The following is a 17,214-nucleotide window of genomic DNA, read 5'->3' as shown; positions in this document are numbered from 1 at the left end:
CTATTGTGGATTTTTCAATCTGAATGGTGGTACACTGCGGAATAAATATAGGAAGGAAGCTATCATCAAACCCTGATATTTTAATGGCTGTTATTCTGAAAGCGTCTGCGCTTTATCATGGAAGCTGTTGCAGAATCTGAAATACTGAAAAGTTCAGGAATGTTTTTAAATAGAATAAAGGATATAGTTCTCATGGTTGTGGTAAAATGATTAGAAAACAAGCTTTGCCTGCTGATGTAAAATACTGCTTCCATATGCCATTGCAAGGATACCATGCAGTCCAGGTCCAACCAGTCATTAGTAGTATTCTCGAAGCTTTTCAGAGACACGAACACCTAATTGTGACATTAAAGCTAGAACTCTAACATTTTTTCTCATCATTTACTTGTCTTAAATAAATGTAACTAACTTATTGGATATTGTTGGTGAAAGATGATGCTAATTAGTGTTACTATCTGCAACTGCAATTGCAGATATTGACTATTTTTTAAATAATAAATTAAAGAAAGAAATCAGGCCATGTTCCAGCTTGACCAGAGCGGAGATTCTTGAGTCTGTGCTTTGCTTTTTTAAAAAAATTAAAATCTCAGGACTCAAAAGTATCTCCATTTAGCAACCCTCCTTTGCCAGCGAACAACAGCTTGTATTGGCGTGGAATCAAATCTGGGTGCAAGAACAGCCATGCATGCACCTGCATGGAAAAATTACTAGAACTTTCTTGCCAGTGTACATTAATATTAACAGTCTGTTTTTCACTCCCACCCCCACCCTCCCAAGTATGAACTAGCTCCCAGCATTTTACCACTGTGTCCCAGACCATGTCTCGGCTTTTATGTATATGAACAAAGCAATAATAATGGCCATACGCAGAACCTGGCAGTCCTGCTCTTGGCAGCAGAAAATCTATGGGGATGTTATTATTATTATTTAAGCCTACAGAGCTCCAGCCAGTGCAAGTGCTGAAGTTCAGCATTTTTGTGGCTTGCAGGCATTAGAAAGTTAGGCAGTCCCAGAAAGCTGCTAGCACCCCCCCCCCCCCACAAACACACACTGTCCAGCACTCTAGCCATGAGAGTCTAAATAATATTTTTGGGGGATTGTACCGTAGTCCAGATATCATTGAACTAAAACTCCCATCAGCCTTACCCAGTATGGCTAATAATCAGGGATGATGGGAGTTGTAGTTCACAACATTGACTACCCCTGCTTGTAACCTCTGGCTCCCTTGCTAGGTTTCTGAAAATATTGCTGGAGCTTTAACAGAATGAATCTCTCCCCTCTCTAGGTCTATCTTTCTTTCATTGCACTCGTGCTGGCTAAGCAAAAAGAGCAACTGAGTAGATGGAGTCTCAGGCGTGATGCTGATATGCCTTGTGTGGCAATGTGAAACAGAGCCTTTTCAGTGGTGGCACCTAATCCACCTTTCCAGGAAATATTCACCTGATTCCTGCTTGGGTTGACAGGTTAAGGCTCTGCAAATTCAGAGGGCCTTAGGGTCAGAAAACAACTAGCGGTCCTTATTCCTTATGCTGTGCTCTTTTACTGCTGCTGTTTTGTTTTGTTTGAAATAGCTTTGTTTTTATAAGGTTGAGCAAAGCAGCTCAATAGATTCTGAAGGATAATTATATAAGATGGATTCTAAAAAAAATTAATTCAATGCATTTAATATAAGTGAATCTTAACATAAAGGGGTCCTAAGCACTTTAAATGTAAGCAATGTATGAATTGTTCCTGAGAGATCTGAGTATTCCAGGTTTCTTTGCTTTTAGTGGATTAAATGTAGAATGCCTAGAATAATATTCTTTGACCCTGATTGTATTTGATCTCTTCATTACCAGTCAAGCATTTTACTTGCAAATCCAGGAATGTCACCATTCCATTGTTCACATTTTCAACTCCAGCTGCTTAGATAATTGACTTCATTTGCGATTAAAGTGTTTCCATAATAAACAAAAGGTTGTACATGCGGTGCCATTTCAGAACCTTTTTACTGCTAGTAAGCTAGTGGAAGAAGCTCTCCTCTGTAGTTCTGAAATGTCTTCAGATTTGGTGAGGCCAAATTGCAGGTGTGTTCCAGCAGGACACATAACAAAAAGAAACATTTTGGGTCTAAAAAAGAAGAGAAGAGATATACAAATTTAGGGCATGAGCCAGTGAAAGTAAACCCCTTACCAGCACAGTCCTATGGAGATCTATTCAGAAGTAGCTCCCATTTAATTTGATTGGGCTTTCTCCATGGGCGTAGAAAGGGGGGCAGAACCAAGTTATTTGCAATGCAGTTGGTCAGTTAGTTAAGTATTTTTATTAATTTACATGATTAGGGGGGCAGCTGCCTCCCTGCCACTCCCATGGCTATGGCTTTCTCCCAACTCCCATGGCTATGGCTTTCTCGCAACTAAATATGCATAGTCTAAATCCTATTTATGCCAATGTGAGAATTAAGCAGGTATAAGAGACAGAATTGTAGAGTTGGAAAGGGCCACAAGGGTCATCTAGTCCAACCCCCTGCAATGCAGGAATCTTTTCCCTAAACCCACAACCCTGAGATTAAGAGTCTCATGCTCTACCAGCTGAGCTATTCTTCAATTACACACAAGACAATACATATGCCAAACATAACAAAATATAATAGGACAGAACACAATAGATAATGTACTCCACACAACACAAGCACCACATAGGACATAACAGAATGCAATGCAATGCAGCACACACAAAGTATGTGCAAGATTGTCCCACGTGCCATACACTGTATGGCATCATATCCTACTGGTTTGCTCATTGGTGAAGGTATAAACACCTTTAGTAATGGAGATGCTCACACATGTACCAGAACAGTTAGCAACGGCCTTGGTGCTTAGTTGGGTATATATGCACAGAAGTTAACAACACTGGGTGGTATTGTCAGGTGTAACCAGGGTTGCCACCCATCCCTAGAAATACGTGATCATTTGTCTGATAAAAGAGTTTGGATGGTTTTTTTCATGTATTCAATCTCTTCTTCCTCCTTCCCCAAACTATGCAGGCAGAGGGTTGGTTCAGTGGGAGGAGGAGAGCGAGAACCTAAGTGGGGGTTTGTGTGGGCAGAGAGTGGGTCCATGAGGAGGAGAGCTGAGAGTGAGAGTTACCACAGGATGGCTGTGTCAAAGAAGTCTTAAATCTACTTTGCTCTTGCTAGGTTGATGTTGCAACAGTAGTTAAAGGACCCTGCATAAACATCTTTAACTCACATCCACACCACTCCATATCCTGTGGGATGTTATTATTACTAGAGCAGTCATTTTCCTGTTGCCTAGAATGGACCCATAGGGAAATGTGGCTCCATACAGGGAGGACGTCCTGTGTGTGACCAGGGCGATGGGGATGACCCTAGCTGACCAGATAAAAGGGCTGGCCATGCAACCACCTCCCCCTTACACTTGGACTCTTGCTCTCCTGGCTCTTAGCCAGCACATGACTCAACCTTCACATGCGATGGAGCCCACAAGCAGAAAGTCTGAGATGAAGCTCACACTTATTTTCACTGTAACCACAAGATAAAGCCTGCCTTCAGATTACTGCTGTGAACTGAGTGTGAGTAAAACTTTGTTCTTACTTTTAAAGAAGACTGTTGTGTTACTATTATTTTAAGAGGGAAATAAAGGGGAAACTTACCAAGGACAAGCCAGGCTGGATTGCTTAATTAAAGGATTCTAACGAATCATCAGCTTGATTCTAATAAGTTGCAAAGGGAAGGTGCTCTGTTGTTTACTCACTAACGTGAGTATTAATAAGGAGGGATAATATCAAAACAATATATCCTCTCCTACCTTCCTTAACATTCTCGCATATCCATTGCTAGATTTTACTGTAACTCATTTTAGGCATCTCTGTTCCTAATCTTCTGATAATCATCTCTGAACTGCAGTATCTGCAGTTCAGCTTCAATCATCTGCTTCTCTAAATGCATCCACTCAGTAACTTTATCCTGCTTTTTGTTTCATACAGAAGCCGCTTGAAAACTCTCCTTGGGGTTTGCAGTCTATAAGCTTGGAAAATTGCAAGTATCACCAAAGAATGTGCCTTAACAAGGCATAAGCCCATCTGGACTCTGCTTCCTAAACATGCCTCTGTAGCAGCTGTCTGAAAAATGTTTATAGCTTTCAAAACAATAAGTGACCAGTTAGGAGCAACATAATATATTAAGGGTCCACAGCCAGGACCCACATCCTGTGTCTTCAATACTGTACTTCCATAATGAGTAAACAACAGAGTCTTGTGGCAGTTTCAGGACTAACAGATTTATTACAGCATAAAGTTTTTGTGTGGAAACGACTTTCTCAAATACCGGTACATGTGGTTAGTTTTTAAGCAAGATTCCATTAAACACTTTTTTGTGTGTGTGTTTGCTTCTGCAAACACAACAACTCTGAAATTGGATGGTGAGGGGAGATGAATCATTACAATAAAAACATTTTTTTAAAAACAACTCCAAACGTAATTAACTGACCAACTAGGGTGGTTCCAACTATATACTCTTCTACCTCTATCCCAGGTATGTGTCTAGGTAGTTTGGTGGCATGCCAGGCACTCCTGTCTTCCACTGCCTCCTGCAGTTTGGTCAAACTCATGTTAGTAGCTTTGAGAACACTGTCCAACCATCTCATCCTCTGTCGTCCCCTTCTCCTTGGGCCCTCAATCTTTCCCAACATCAGGGTCTTTTCCAAGGAGTCTTTTCTTCTCATGAGGTGGCCAGAGTATTGGAGCCTCAGCTTCAGGATTTCAGTAAGCACTCAGGGCTGGTACTTTTAGCAGAAAGCTTGGTTTAATGCATCTGAGGGACATGACAATTCAGATTCAGTTCATTTTCAGTACCGTATGATACCTAGTGATAAAAGTAGCATGTTCTTCCATCAAAACCCATTTACCCACAAAACCATATGGAACAAATATGGCTGAGTCTAGAGCCTCTCTTCCAAAGTTGCCCTTGGCTCACATGTGAATGAGTTAAAAGAGCGAAGGACAAATATTCAACGCCTGGCCTTATGTACACAAACAAAAGTTATAGCATGAGTGGAATATTTCTAGAGGTTTTTCTCCTGTTTGAGGTGTTTACACATCTAACTGATTTTACAACGTGCTCAAGCAAACTTTGCACTAATTTAAATAAGTGGGGATTCTTTTCTCCTTTCACCTATAGTGATCAGCCAAATGCTCAATACAAATGATAAATGATGAGGCATGTAGGAGCTGTAGGCAAGGTAATCTCTCAGTACAGTGGTACCTCAGGTTACAGATGCTTTGGGTTACAAACTCTGCTAACCAGGAAGTGGTTGCTCCAGGTTAAGAACTTTCCCCAGGATAAGAATGTAAATCGCATGCCAGCGGCGCAATGGCAGCAGGAGGCCCTTTTAGCAAAAGCATGCCTCAGGTTAAGAACCGTTTCAGGTTAAGAACAGACCTCTGGAATGAATTAAGGTCTTAACCGGAGGTACCACTGTATCTGGTAATCATCATGGTGTAGTGGTCAGTGCTGGACTTGGACTAGGGAGACTCATGTTTACAAACCCATTCATCTATGAAACTGACCAGTCATGTATCTCAACCTAACCTATACCAGAGGACTGATATGGGGAGGAAAACACTGGTGTGGTGAAGAATCTTGTATTGACTGAGCCCTTGGGACAGGAATGTGGAACCTCAGGTCCAGGGACCAAATGTGGCCCTCCAAACCGCTCTCTCTGGCCCTTGGGACTCTCCCCAGCTACACCCCTCAGGGGCTCTGCTTTGCACTCTCCTTGAGTGCTAATGTATCCTTGAACTTCTTGCCTGCCTGGAGGGTCGGTAGAGAGGAATATGTGAGTGTATGTAGAAACCAGCCTACAGTGAAAATGAGAATTTTACTTAAGCTTACTTTTTTCTTCTATTATTCTCTTAGGATTTGGATTAAGTCCAAGCAATTGCAATCCTTGCAGACAATTAAATTATGTTATTTTTGTGAGTAAATGTCCTAGGATAAGAGGAAAGCAGCTATATCTCCCCTTGAGTGAGGGGGCAATGTAGAACTTTATTATCTTCCCTATCAAATAAGGCATATTGTTCCTTTTATTTTAGAAGAAGATACCAAACACTGAGTTCAAATAGAAAGGGAAGTAGCAGATGGTCTCCCAGAATCAGTGTTCCCTTTTTTGAAACAAGGATTTAGAACCAGTCTAAAGGTGGATAATAGATTTACTCCAACTATGTTTAACTTTTGGAAGGCAAAAGCAGAAGTGTTGGAACCAGCTTAATCACCTTTGATTTCCCTTGGTTTTCTGCCCACCTTTTATAATAGGGATTGTAGGTATGATGGGGATGGGAGATGGAGAGACAGGGAACTTTATTGTTCATATCAATTCTGTGATAATGGTGTTCCACTGACTCCCATTTCTTGGAAGTTTGAAAGCAGAATTTGGATGGCCATCTGCCATGCATGATCTAGTTGTGAGTCCTACATAGGAGGGGGTTGGACTAAGTGACCCCCGTGATCCCTTCCAACTCTACAGTTCTGTGATCTGGTTGATGCTTTGCCAGATCTGATCATTTTTAGTAAGAGAGGAGCATTTTGCCAAATTACTGGGGGTGGATGGGTTAGCCTACCTTTTTGTTTGGGGTGGGGCTCACCATTGGCAAAGGCAATAACACACTGCATTAGGTTCTTACATAACCTAAGGGTGATTTATCTTTTTGTTTCTGCTGCTGCAAGTGGCGGAAGTGGCAACTGTATTGGTAGCCTAGCCACCATTTTGCAGTTTCCAAATTGCATTACCACTGTTGTTCTCTGGCTTTTTTTATTTAGAAAATGGTGGTTACCACTTATAAATACAAACAAATAAACCAAAATGGACTGGAGTGGAGAAAATTCAGAGAAAATTCATCAAAGGGGCCTTTTTCTAAGGTAGTGAGAATGAAAAAGAAAAATCCAGGAAACTTTTTTTCTGATAAAGGAGAAATCTTGGCTCAGCTGTAGTTAGAAAAGATGCACTCATTATTATTATTTTGTAATGACTCCTTTATTGTTCTTTATTATTTGGGTCACCCACCCAAATAATGCGAAGGACACTTCTTCGGTCTTTTTATTTTTTGAGGGGATTCCACCTGTGACAACGACAACTGAGTCTGCTATTCACAACAGCGCGCGAATGAGGTGCTCCACGCTTTCAAAAGGTGGGCACGCCCCTCGGGTTTCTTTCAGGTCTGAGGCGACGCTGCCTGCGCTATGGATCACTAGTTGTTAGCGGTGTGATCTTCTGTGTCTCTTTCACGCCACGCCGGTCTGCTTTCCGCTCTGCACCTCCAGCCCTTCCTATCGCATCCCATCCCCGCCTCGTCCCCCCCCTCCCCCTCCCACTGGCTGCAGGTCACCAACGCTTGTTGTCAAAACTGCGAACAGTCCGTGCAGAAGGGCTGCTGGCTGCTGCCGCCGCCTCTGATTACCTCCTCCGCCCCCCCCACCCCGCTTTCAGCCACATGCACACGCACAAAAACCGATGTCCCGCCTGCTTCCAACTCCTGCAAACATTTCCTAATAAGGCTCCCCAGGAATTAAACAGCCCACGTTTTCAAAGGGGCAGCTTTGGGGAGTTAAAAGGGAGCCGTCCGGACCTTGTCGCTAAGAAATTGAGCAAGCGGGGACAGAGCGAGAGCGCGGGGGATTGAGATCCGGCGGGAGTTTCTAACTTGACTGGCGGCGGCAGCAACCAAAGCGATCGCGGTGAGTCTCTCCCTCCCTCTTCTCCATTGCCTCCGAAGATTCGGGTCTCTTTCCCCCGATTCTGGTCACCTTATGCTAAATGCAGGCGAAGAGAGATTTAACAATAATAATGGCTAGAGAGCGGTAGCGAGTATGGTGCGCCTCTTTCCAACTTGAAGCGTGGGCTTTGCTTTTTTGCCATCCTCCCTCAGTGCGTTTGCTTAGTAATTGAGGCTGCAGTCCTTCTTAACCAATCCTTTGTAATCCTAAAGCTGCAGATCTGCCGTGGGAGAAAATCCTGTTTACCACAGGGGGAGTTTCCTCCAGCCCCACCCCCAGTAAATCTGTGTGAAACAGTGCTGCAGTCCTGCTAAAGCGTTAGCCCTGCTGGGATTTACTTCCGAGGAGACGTGCTTTTTACTCGCGAAGAGGGGGCGGGGGCGGGCAGAGGGTGTCCTTCGGCTGTAGCAACAGCAGCAGCAGCAGCAGCTCCCCATTCACAAAGATGTTTTCTCTCGCACCTAATTGAAAAATGCCAGCAGGCTTCTGGTGGTGGAGTGAATGCAAAGGGGGCGCGGGGGGGGGGGGGGAGAGACGGCGGCGGCTGGTGCAGCGATAGCTCTGGCCGGTGTGCAAGGCACAAAGCCTCTTGGCGTTTGCTTTGGTTTGTCGCTGGCTTGGTGTTGGAAGCGATGTGTGTGTGAAACGTGCAGGTTGCCTTGGAGCAGCGACTTCCTCTTAATTAATAATGGCGCGAGGGGGATTGCTAGAGCGTCTCTGTGGAGGGAGCGTTTGAAGGGAATCGCTGAGGTGACGAGGAGGGATCTTGGTTGGCGCGCAGCTCGGGAAGAAACTTCTCCGGTTTGTTACTTGAAGCCTCTGGCTTTTATTTATTTATTTCCGTAATCTGTGCAGCGAAGGTCACCGTTTCTCCTCGCCCTCTGCCTGAAATGTACAACTTATGCTGCTGTTCCCGTTTTCAACTTTCTGAAAGTATGCCTGCCCTGTAGGAGCCTCGATGTGTGGGAACTATCTGAACTGACGCATTCAATTGTTACTTCTGTCTCAAGTGAAATAGTAAGGCAGAAGTCTGTTTGAAAACAACAGCTCCTCACATGACCTGAAGGGCCACATTCTCTCACCCAACACATGCCCAGAACCAGGCACCATCCTTCCTCCCCCCTCTGTACAAATCTCATCAATTGTTCTGAATCTTTTTGATGAACACCAGTTCCCCCAACTTCTTTTTCCTGATGTCTGTGATCAACAGCAGCTGTTTTACTTCATGGATATCCCACTATAATAGATTTTAAAGAGGATTCACTATCTGGGACTAATGTCTGATATATTTCAGCCACAGATTCACAAAGCAAAGAAGACTGACTTTGGTGCATGCTTGACTTGAACACATAAGGAATTATTATGTGCAATTCTGGGCATATTTACTTGGGGATAAGTCCCATTGAGCCCTGAATTGATGGTTTTATGGGATTTACTTAGGAACAGACATGCATAGAATTGTACAGTACTTTCAAGTGCACTAGCCTGCTGTTTGTGCCTTTGTAATATTGCATTGTATGGAATATAAAAAACAAGGTGCAAGTACTCATATATTTATTTATTTTTTAAAAACTAAACACTGCACAAACCTGCTTTACATAGCAAGGAATAAAAGGAACTAAGAACCAATGCCCTCTCAGTCCAGTAACCTTGACTGAGTGATATGGAAGAGATGGGGAGCAAAAATACCACCTTCAGCTGAAGTCTGTTGAGATACAACATGTTTCCAGAGGGCAGGAGCTATGTGTACTTGTGCATGTAATGATAGTGGAATGCTACGGCCAGTTGAAATAGTATACTTTTTAGACATGCAAGTGGTGCCTACTAAGCAAGGGCTCCTGAAGCAAAACATAATGTGTGAGCCAGAAGTACATAGTAATCACTCTTGGCTGCTAGCTGTACTTGCCATTAACTGCAGTATATGTTATGTTTCTTCAAATGAGCACGTGTCTGAAGTTGGTGGTAGGTAAGGAGAAAAAGTTCTTGGGTAATGGTTCACTTACATGCATTTTAAGGGGACTGCAGGGTCTCTGTGCAGGGTTCGTGTGTATCTCCCCACTTTTGTCTCACCCTTAATTTTCATTTCTTGCAGGTTACTAGTGAATAATTTGCAGTAGGACTACTGTAGTCCTACCATTAGGTAGAGTAAGGCAGCCTCCTCCAGCAGTGCATGCAGCACCCCCTGCCACCAGTTCCCCCTGAGATAATTTACAAAGCACCCTCTAAGTTTCGCTGTTGTGTGTGGGATGTCTCTGTCCTTCTGCTGGTGTAAGACTCAGCTGCCAGTCTGGTTGGATTCTGTATGTGGAATGGCTTAGGTGCTATCTTGTCTTTTGCTTCAGGCATGATTATGTCTTCTGTCTATTGCAAGGCATAGAGGGGCAGGCTGGATGGTGCTAGGGGAGGTCTGTTGAACCCTATCAGAATCCTCTGTGCACAGGAATAGTTTTCTGCCTGTTCAACCGTTATCGCGCATGGAATTATTTCTGTGGTGCAAAAGTGAAAATTTTATGTTGCAATACATTCATGCTGCTTGTTCATGGATGATGCCATGAGATGGATTTTAAAGGGATCCTATAATCATCCTGGCTGGAGGGAAGGGGAAGGAATATAATAGATAATACAGTGTAACAGTATTTCGTCATGTGTATGCATCCATGATGAGCCCATATGCTGCAGGTGCAAAATAGAATTGTCCCTTCGGTCTTTTAAAAAGTGATTTTCACTATCTATATGACACTAAACTGCGGGAGGCAGTGAAAGATAGGCGTGCCTGGCGTGTTCTGGTCCATGGGGTCACGAAGAGTCGGACACGACTGAACAACATGACACTAAACGCTGCCACTGCCTGTTGGAGGATTTCCAGCGCAAGCTTTCTGGCTTGCAAGATGGAATGATTCCCCTTTCCTCCCCTAGTGTGCTGTTCTAAGGGTTCTCCCAACTCCCTGAGCCAATTTTGGGGGTGGGGAGGAGGGGAGGAGAGAGGGGAAAGCCCCGCTACACAAGTGAAACTTACTGTGCAGGGCTTCCACTGATGGGACTCATTAGTTGAATCCCACCCAATATCTCTTACCTCCTCACCAAAGTTGGCCCTACCATTAGGCAGAGTGAAGCAATCGCCCTAGGTAGCAGATGCTGTGGGGCAGCAGTAACACCCTGAGCTCCCAGACCATTCCCAGCTGTTTAAGATCAGACCCATGTTTGTCACACAGGCTTCCATGTACCCCTTAAAATAGCCTTCTGCTCTCAGGTGCACTGGAGGTCACTGCCCTGTTGCCAGTGTTGAAGTCCAGTCAGCTTCTGCACATGGAAGGAAAGGCACTCTACTTTGCCCTTTGGCTCAGGCAGCAAAACGGCTTGGGTCAGTGCTGGTTGTCTTCTTTCTTTCTCATTGTACCCTGCATATGGCTGTTGAGAAACATGTGAACACCCAGATGTGTAGCAGTTCACTGAAACTGACTGGAACAAGCGCTGCTCCTCGATTCCTCACTCGCTAGCATGATGCACAAGAAGCTATGCTGCGGAATACCTGATATTGACTCTTTGGGTAGAGCCTTTAATAATTTCACTCAGGTTCTCTTTATTCCTTTTACCACAGGATGGCTCTTCTTTGGTTAATCTTCCTGATTGATGGTTTCATTGTATAGTTCCAGGGATATTAAACATATACCTGTATATTTTAAACAAGGTTGCTTCTGTGCAATTTACAGCAGTTTGATCTACCAAAATCAGTAGATAAAACAACAGAGTCTTAACAGATTTAGGTTGCTCTTTGATGACCTGCTTTTTGAACATTCATTCAGATCAATTTGCAGGGTTGTTATATGACCTGTTTATTGAGCATTCATTCTGATTTTTGTGTGTGGCTTTTTCATCTTATCATCAGTTGTTATCTGACACTTTCCCATCACTTTCCTTACTGCAAAAGTTCATTGAGGTGGGTGGGGTGGGGAGAGAGAAGAAGGCAAGAGTGCTTTAATTGTGGGATCTGGATTTGTTGGTGTGTGATTGAACAACCACAGAAAATAAGAGTCGGAATGCAGCCTTAATGCAACACAAGCATTTGGAGACAGGAATCCAGTTCTGCATATAAGGCACCTCATTGCACGAGATAAGTATTAGCACTGCTAATGTCACCAGATCAAGCTCCTGTTAAAGGGCCAGGAACAAGTTGGTGGCTATCACTGGCTAGGTGGCACAATGGCTATATTCTGCACCGAATAACTGATCAGGGTTTCTGTGTATTAATCACCAAAACAGTGCCTTTTCTATATTTCTGGGGTTGCTCTTACGAATTCACCACCCCTGGATGGTTGTTTCTCTCAGTTGAATTGCTGCCAGTTCCTGGACAATTGGGGGTACCATGACAGTGTTTTGGGAGTGAAGGTGAGAAATTTAGGGTTCTATAATCCACAATATTTATTTATTTATTTAAGAGAAAACATACACTGCCCTTCATCTTCTAGGGCAGTGTGCATGAAAATAAAAACGCCTAACAGAAAGTGAAAATAATGTTGTGTGTCGAGGTCCCCCCAAACCACCCCTGAAATAATTCACACCACAGACATGATTTTTGGTTTTGGTTTTTGGCATGATTTTGGCCACAACTTTATTGACTTACAAGGTACGTGAGTGGTTGCTTAGGCATTAGTTCAGACTATCTGTCCCCTAAGGACAGAACTGACATTTGTCAGTAGGGGGAAAGCCTTTCGGGTAGAGAAAGTGAGGGGGAAACACACTCTCCCCTCTTCCCATAGGCTCCCAGGGGCTCTTGCATGGCCCTGGCCCCCGACTGGGGCATACGTACAAAGCATGTTGAGCCCCTGGGTTCCTTTAACGGAAATCCCCACACACCATGATGACTTTGGAGGGGCAAACGAATATGTCAACAGTCCCCTCCACCAACCAATCAAATAAGAACCAATGCCTAACCGCCAACCTTACAAGTTGTGACCATTTGCTATGCAGTAGGCGAAAACCAGATGGCACCAGCCAATCAGCCAAATGGAAAAATTCCTACCAGGCCCCTGCCTCAAAAGCAGACGACCCCATGACAGGCACAGCAAGGTCAATGCAGAGGCCTAAAATTAGGGAGGGAAAGGGTGGGTGATCCGAAGCTCGCAATCAGAGAGGCGGAGCACGCTGCGAGCTGCCCTTACATAACAAAGCCATCTTTAGCCATCTCACCCCTTGCCTTTCCCTGCAAGACTAATTGCAGCCGTTTAGAGTCGTCAACAGGTTTTCCACACTTATCAGCCTATCACCCATTCCCACCACCCTTCTGAGTAATACCCCTCCCCACTCCCCCACTATATTTAAGGATCTGGTGACTTCTGTTTCAGTGTATCTGAAGAAGTGTGCATGCACACGAAAGCTCATACCAGGAACAAACTCAGTTGGTCTCTAAGGTGCTACTAGAAAGAATTTTCGATTTTGTTTTACCTAGAGTAGAGTATAGTTCCTTTAAAAATTGTGAATAAAACTAATAAGTAACTTTTTTGTTTTTTTACCACTATTGTACAATACGCTGTAGCTAGCAAGCCATGGTCACTGCCCAGTGTTGATTTGCTGACATTCCAGTCCTATTATTCTATAACTGCTTTGCAAGCCCCTTTCGTTTCTTTCCAGATACAACTTTTTCAGTTCAATAGTTCTCCCTCATATAACAAGTAGGAGTGGGGGGAAATGGATTCAGAGCAAGTATACATTGAGTTTCGAAAACTTAAAACATTGTAAATAATTATTTTGAAGTGATTTATGCCATATCAAAATTTACATGTAAAAATCCATAGACGTTTTTCCTGTTCATTGTTTTAGCAGAGCTAAAGAAAACTTGGAAGTTTTGATTTTGATGAATTCCAGTGGATGCAAATCCCTTCCAAAAAAACTTTAGTAAGGAAAATATTCTTGTCTGCTCATGAATTCATGCAGATTTTGGCTGCTTAGTAAAAAATAAAAAATCCATTCTATCATGCGGTGCATAGGAATTAAGATCTGATTTTTTTCCAATCCAGATGTTCAGCCTTGTGAACTGATTTAGCTGACAGAAGCACACAGGCCCTTTGCAATATGTTTTAATTATTGTTTTATCTTTTTGAAATGCTATTGTCACCCATCAGCTTTCTTAAAGTCATAATTTAAAATTACTTTTGCATTTTATTTATTCAAAGTAATTGTCATTAGAAAAAGAATTCAGTCATGCAAAAGAATTTAGTCAGAACATGTCATGCAAATCCAATTTAGCCAGCTTTATCTTGCTTTGTCAAACACATATTGATTTCAGTGTTAGCCCCATGGTTTCAGATTAATCTACTTAGTTCCAACTAAATATGTTTAGTATTATATCTTGCACAAAGCTGTGCAGCCATTCTCTTCTCTCCCCACTTGACAAATGTTCGTCACCTGAGGAGGAATCTTTTTTTGATTTATGATTTAGGAAAATTCCATGAATCCCAAAGGGATACAAACACTGCTATCTGCCTGATAAATGTTACCAATTTGCTGTTCTAGCTCCTTTACTGGTAAGAAATTACAACTGCTGTTATCATTGGGTTGTTTTTTTTTAAATAAAAAAGCAAAACAAAAAACTGTAGGGCTCACTGCAAAACTAATTGTGGCTGTGAGGCATGATGTGAAAACAGGTGTCCTTGAGGTCATAGATTCTTGTTTCTTGTGTTCATTGGACCAGATGTTGCACTGATTCGTCACCCATAAAGCCACATGTTTTAACCGTAGATGAATAGTAAATTGTTAACCAATAGTGGGGTAGGAGAGCTGGGGGAAAAATCACTTCTGGCAACTAATGTGCCCCTTTGGTTTCAGATAGTACATGGGTAGACGAGTCTAAAAAGCCCGGAACACACATTTTCTCAGCTCATTCGAAGGGTTTACTTTGCTCAGAATCAAGTATACCCTTCCAGAGTTAATGCTAAATACATTACTTCTGGTAAATGAGCCACCATAGCTGCTAGAGGGCTGTGAAAATTTCTGTCCTGGGCTTTTTAGATTTTTCTACCCATGTACTATCAGAAACAAAAGGAGCATATTGGTTGCCAGATATGAAATATATTGGCATTATTTTCAGCTCTCCTACCCTACAACAAGGGCCAAACTACAAAGTACTGGTATGTTATTCACACTTTTTAAAAGCTTGAAGTGGCCATTTTAATTTTGTCAAAGAAGCAAACATGGGACCCTGGTCCAGAACGGATCTCCTCTTTGGTTCCCATCTGAGAATTGCCCCTTCCTGTATGCAATTTGATCCCAATGGTGCTGTTTACGAGTAGGGAGGGACCAATTTTAATTGCAAAACATGGTGAGAGGGGCTCATATCTGGATCAGGATCTCATGATTACTTTTTCTTCAGAATAAAGGTATTCATTTTCTTCCTCACCACCTCCTCTCTGGGAGTTGCTAACATTGAAAGCTGAGAGCTGTGGGACAGTCTTGCCTCCCCATGGAGTGAAGATTGGGTTGAAGAGTTCCAAATTGTGCAAGAAACCTATGTGCCAACAGGAGGCTGTGTCCTGTCCTTCAGACCTTTGCCCCCAATGCATGGGCAGAGCACGGGTTGGGCCAGTGAATGTGGTCCTGTTCTCCCAGTCCATGCAATTATTAAATGGGCGAACTGAATGCCCAAATAGGGCTTTTCTTGCAGTCCAGTCCTATGCAGACTTGGGCGTAAGCCCATTGATTCCATTGAGTTCTACTAGAAGCTGAAAGCTGCTGTGTTTCTCAAAAGAAATGTGGGAGAGGACAGGCAAAGGGAAATTTGTGTACATTACCAAACACATCCTGCTTAGAGCAGTAGTGGACAGCTTGATGAGGTATGCAGCTCATCTGACGTCTGGTCAGTTGCATTGTTGATGCTCACTGGGAGGTAGGAAATATCAGTGGGTTCTCTACAAATGTACCACTGGAAGTGCTAGATTGGTTCCGCTGGTGCATTTGCAGCAGAGCAACTGACTGGAGGTCAGGGGAGTGGCACCACCCCACCATGCTGTGCACTACTAGGCAGAACTTCAAAATGTCCCTCAACTCATTTGCTGTTTGCTGGTTCTTGCCAATTACTGACAGCCATAGATACAGTCATTAATTCTTGATTACAGCTCCATGATATCCATACTTAGTAGAGAGGGAGGAATCAAACTCTTTCACAGCCTTCAAATCATGCCAACGCTATGTACTTTACCAAAGTTTCTGGATGTTCTGCCATTTCCACAGGAGATTATTCATTCTGAGGTCACGCAGATCAGAACATCCTTCAAGACATGGGATTTGTTGACCAGTTAAGGTTCAAGGTCTCCTGCAAGCTCTTATCTTGTGTTTTTATCTGTGATTTCAAAACTATGGTGTGTTGGATCTCCTATAGGAATGTGTGAAGACATGAACAAACAAAGTGATTGCCCAGCATCGTCAGTAAGAGAGTGTGGGGGTAGAGATACATTTGTTTTGGAGGAGGTGCGGGAATGGCTTAACTCTGAGCTCTTGGCTTTGTAATGTCATGCACATAAATACTTAGGAAGAAGTTTCTATCTTTCCCTCACAGCTGTGGAAGCCTCTCAGACTTTGAGAAGCTTCTTTTTTTCTGGTACTGTCCATATTTATATAGCACACAAATGTATGTGCCACTGTGTAATACGGGATAACAGAGATTTGTACTGGAACCTTACCATGGAGAAAATAATATAACAAAGGATGTGCCATTTTATTCTTTCCTCCCCCTAAAGGAATTCATATTGCCATGCACATTAATTGCTTCTATTTGAAGTGGTGAATTAAACCTACATGCTATAAGCCAAGTTGGGAGTCATATGTCTCATTTTAAATAAAAGCAGACTCTTGGGACTGATCCTGATTACTCATAATTTTACCCAGGCCTTTATTCCTCTCTTCTCGTTGAGGATGCCTACAGCCTTAAAATACTGATGACAACTTGATTAATGTGCAGGAGTGTGTGTGCTACTGCCTGTACAGTGTAGCGGTGATATAATATCCAGGTCTTTTTGGCAGGCGGATTGGCTGTGTGGGATGTAGCTTTGGTGGGAGGGTGAAGGGTTAATAAAGTGGCTTTCTTTTAAGCTAGTCACAGCAAATCAATACAACTCGTTGCAGTTGCCATGCTAAAAACCAGTAGCTTTGCGGTAACTTTAACTTCTGTGGAAGGCCAGTATGTATTGGAAGACTGTGCAGTGGCATGACTTTATATCACAAATGAAAGCTCTCTTAATCCTTAGAAAACCAAGATGTAATACCTCATCATCTTTCAGCAAGCCTAGTGGATATTTACCTTCTCACTGGCTTCTGTAGACTATGTGCTTGCGGAATGGAAATATGCCAATTTTTAAAGTTGTGTTTTTTTCTTTAACCACAGATCAGAAATGATTATGGGGTTGTTGTTTTAAGTCTCAAGTTGCCAGATTTATGATGAAAATGGGGAAAAA

At 43.0% G+C, this 17,214-nt stretch overlaps 1 protein-coding gene across 2 annotated transcripts in view; it reads left to right on the top strand.

The window, feature by feature from the left end:
- The first annotated feature begins 7,438 nt into the window (after positions 1–7,438).
- Positions 7,439–17,214, top strand: part of MYLK (myosin light chain kinase) — a 177,226-nt gene continuing 167,450 nt past the window's right edge. Inside the window, exon 1 of one of the 2 annotated variants that reach the window (XM_033162817.1) lies at positions 7,439–7,732. The gene's annotated coding sequence lies outside the window, so the exon portion shown is untranslated. Of the gene's footprint in view, positions 7,733–8,420; positions 8,573–17,214 lie in introns of those variants that run through there. The other variant, XM_033162828.1, reaches the window with a different exon arrangement.

This window comes from Lacerta agilis, chromosome 1 (assembly GCF_009819535.1).
Source record: "Lacerta agilis isolate rLacAgi1 chromosome 1, rLacAgi1.pri, whole genome shotgun sequence".
In the NCBI taxonomy this organism is placed as follows: domain Eukaryota; kingdom Metazoa; phylum Chordata; class Lepidosauria; order Squamata; family Lacertidae; genus Lacerta; species Lacerta agilis.
Note: the sequence above shows the minus strand (reverse complement) of the source record. Positions and strands in the feature narration are given on the sequence as shown.